The 4,058-nt window shown below is 49.0% G+C and overlaps 1 pseudogene; it reads left to right on the forward strand.

Moving 5' to 3' along the window:
* The first annotated feature begins 1,580 nt into the window (after window positions 1-1,580).
* Window positions 1,581-2,533, forward strand: LOC137097161 (uncharacterized; annotated as a pseudogene).
* The last annotated feature ends 1,525 nt before the right edge of the window (window positions 2,534-4,058 follow it).

Raw genomic sequence — 4,058 nt, forward strand, 5'->3', positions numbered from 1 at the left:
TCTGATGGTCTGTGGCGACCCCTCTGACACCCCCTAGCGACCCCTCCAGGGGTCCTGACCCCCAAGTTGAGAAACACTACCTTAGAAGGTGCTCTTTAACAACCAGTATTCGCTTTTTGACATAATCACCAGACAATTGGATACATTTCTGCCAGCGATGAACAAGTTTTCTGAAGAAGTCGACGCTCTTTTTCTGCAACCCATCACACACAGATCTTCCGATAGCCAAGCAAAACAATAATGTGACCCACATGTTCTTGTGAAATGCTGATTATGCTTGAAATTTCTCTCTGGGTGATATGACAATCATCCTGAATCAAACTGTCAAACTTTTGCTTGTGAAACTCGAACTATAAGTCACTTCACGAACATATCCTGTGAGAATTCAAACCCTGGTCTCTAGGATCCTAGCCCGGTTCGCAAAGCACTGTGCCCTGCTGGCTTCCTCAGCGCAAAGAGCATGACCTCAATACAAATTGCACATCGTCTCAGGCAATGCCCCCCGCAGAGTGCTCATCTGCTTGGGAGATGCACAACAGCACCACATGCGCAATGTGGTCACAGAGCGAATTCTGCTTCTGCAATCTTCAACTGAGAACAGATGTTACGCCAAGTGGAAGACATTCATGTGCAAGACTTTAACAGGCAGACAGTCATACGTTGTTGCAACTGAGAATTAGCAAAACAAGAGACCAATAAGGGCCATCCATTCCTGCCAGGCAGGAAGACACAATCAAAGCACCACCAACAGATGCCCATCCAACATCTGCTTTGAAACCTCCAGAAGAGAGGCTCCACTGGATTTCAAGGCAGCAGAAGATTCCACTATTGAATGGCATTGATTGCCAGGAAGTCCTTCCTAATGTGGATGTTAAATCTCTTTTCCTGCCATTTGAATCCATGGTTCCATTGGAATCCAGTCTTTGGAGCAGCAGAAAACAAGCTTCCCCCTTCTCCTCAATGGGAAACCCTTTCAGATATTTGAACATGGCTCTCCTCTCTCCTTCTCCCAGCTGAACATCCACAGAAACAAGATCCCTTGAACAAGGTTTCCATGGCACAAGAGCTTGGTTTCCAAACAATGCCTGATCTGAAAAGATTTTCTACAGGCAAACCTTAAATCCCAAAAACTGGTTTTGTTCCCCCCCCCCCCCCCAGTCTTTGACTTTAATTAACAAATTCTTTTGGATCTACATAAACATTGGGCATCTTGTCAATTCTGGCTAATCTCCAACTGTCAACTCTGCTTATCTGACTCTTCATTAACTTTCCCAGGTGCCAGACTGTTTCCAAATTAGAATCTGGAGAGCTCATAGGCAGAGGCAGTAAACCTTTCTCCCAAGGCCTGAGAAACATTCTCATGAGAATCTGCCTTTTGCACCGAAGCCTCTCTGTCAGTGTCTGCATGAAACTCATTGACCAAAGTGTCTCCATCTTGCACCTCAAAGTCAGTCCCAGCATTCTTCACATCAGAAGCAACAGGGGACTGATTTCCCTCCTCATTCCTCACATCAGACACAGAAACATCAGGAGACTGAAACACATTCACAGGTTCAAGCACTAATCGTGGTTTCCGGCCGCCATGCCCGGGGGAAGGGGCAGCAAGGCCCGTGAGGCCGCCAACCCGGCGCTCGGGGGAGGGGTCGAGTCGGTGACGGAGCGGGTCCTGCGCGAGGCCCACGCGCTCTATGTGCATCTGGGTCATGGTCTGGTGACCATCGGGGCACGGCTGGGACTGACCCTGCTCCCACCGCGCCGCAAAGTGACTGTCATGGTCATGGGCAACCACAGCGCTGGCAAGAGCAGCTTCATTAATTGGTATGTGGAAGAGCACATTCAACGAACTGGTGTCGCTATTGAGAATCAGGGATTTGCCTTCACCACTAGTGGAAGAAAGCGAGAATCTCTCACGGGTAATGCTACACTCCATCTGTACCCCCATTTCCAGGCTTTGCAGAGTTTTAAAGGGGTGCCAGAGTACCTCAGCACTGAAATCTGCACCTCCAAACAGAAGCAGTTCCCCTGGTCACCTTCCTTGACACTCCAGGCTTGGTAGATGGTGACATGAAATACCCATTTGATGTAGAAGCAGCACTTATATGGTTTGGCCAGCTCTGCGACCTCATTCTGGTCTTCTTTGATCCTATGGGGCAGGCCCTTTGCAAACGCACCCTCAACATTGTGGAGCACCTCAATGAAGGCCATGGTGACAAGCTGCATTTCTACCTCAGCAAAGCCGATGAGGCTGGTGCAGAGGGAGACAGACAGAGGGTATGTGCGTCCAGTTGCCACAGTTTGGAGTTTTGTCCCCAAAGAGCAGACCCTAACAGTATTCTTTGGCCTTTTCTTCCTCTCCATTTTCTTCTTGCTCTTGGTCAGTTATACTTTCAGGACGAAGCCCACACTGTCAAAAAAGCAGAAGCGGCAGCTGGCCGATCGGCAAGATTACGTGTTGGACGTGGTGCTGGAAAAAAAGAAACAACTCTATGAGGAATATCTTCGCTTAAGTATCGGCGAGCAGGACCTGAGCTGAAACTCCCTTCCCAATGTGTCCAGTCTCCTGTTTCTATGACACACTCAATCTCTCTCTCTCTCCCCCCCCCCCCCAATCCCACCTTTCTGAGTTGCTCCAGAGAAGAGACTGTCATACAACTGTGAATCTTCTAAGGGGCCAGTTAGGTGCCTTCCAATCTGGCAGGCACCTTTTTCTACACTAATGTCCTCACTGCAGGAGACCATGTGGAGCAAGAATAGAGTTCCACAGCCACCTATGGACCCACCACCAAGACACTACACTTGGAGGACCATCATCCTAGGGCTATAATGGATCATCTAAGTAAGTAAGTAAGTAAGTAAGTAAGTAAGCTGCCATCTCAACCAGCTTTTCCTTTGGAAATCTCTGGTGGAATTGCCAAAAAGTTCCCCAGAGTTAAAAAAAGAAAAGCAATGAATGCCATGTAGTGAGAGGAATGCAATGTTGTGAGAGCGAATGCCTCTGAACGCATCCAGACAATTATGTTCATTACATGCAACAAGGAGATGCCAAGCAGGTTCCCGAGCTCCCCGCTGGGACCGGGAGGGCTTTGCAAAGGCAGCAGAAAAGGGAAGCGGCATCTCCGTCCCAGGTGCCTGTTCCTGCCGGGCCCGTTTGCTGGCAGCTGAAGAAGACACGGGTAATTTGAGTCGAAAACAGTTCATTATCTTCCCTTTCAGAAAAAGCCCAAATACAACTCCCTCACCAAGCTGCTCTTTGATCCGGCGCCTGCAGTCACAGAATGGAGCTGCTGCGAAGGGAGGCTGCTTCATATTAATCTTCCGCTTTGAGTGCCAGCTGAAAGTCAAGGCTTGACAGGCGCCTGTCAGGAAAAGTGAAGCCTCTCTCTCTCTCTTTCCCCTTTTCAATCTCTCTCTCTCTCTCTCTCTCTCTCTCTCTCTCTTTCAGGCCTGCCTTGGGACTCGGGTGGAGATGCTCACTTGGACCTGCAAGGAATGCTGGAATGGCCTCTGCATTTCACAGGCAGCAAAAGGAAAGGCGCTCCATGCAATGAAGAGCAGGACAAATACAGCAGAATGGATTGCCAAGTCCTCTAATACAGGGCTAGGCAATAGGATGGATAGATTTGCATCGGATAATTCGTTGCTCATAATAATTTCATTAAATTGACCTTTTTGAAGCAATTTTTAAAAATCGGAAGTCCCTTTGCCCTTCTGAAGCTTTTTCCGCCATTTTTGTTACGACTCAGGAAGTGAGTTGGAAATGATTCCGCGTATTTTCAGCCCTCTACTAGCCTGCTGGGAGGCAAGCAGCTTGCATGCTGGGAAACTCCTTGCCTCCCAGCCAATCAGGGGAGAAGTTTTGGGGGAGCACATGGCTCAGAGGCTCATTCGGAGCCGGGAAGGGAAGGGGGAAGGGAGAAGGGAGAAGGGAAAGAGAAAGGGAAAGGGAAAGGGAAAGGGAAAGGGAAAGGGAAAGGGAAAGGGAAAGGGAAAGGGAAGGGAGGTTGTGTTGAAGGGAGGTTGGAAGAAGTGCAAGGTGGGCAAGCAAGGGATGGGAGAAG

The sequence above is a fragment of the Anolis sagrei genome, chromosome 1, assembly GCF_037176765.1.
Source record: "Anolis sagrei isolate rAnoSag1 chromosome 1, rAnoSag1.mat, whole genome shotgun sequence".
Classification (NCBI taxonomy): Eukaryota; Metazoa; Chordata; class Lepidosauria; order Squamata; family Dactyloidae; genus Anolis; species Anolis sagrei.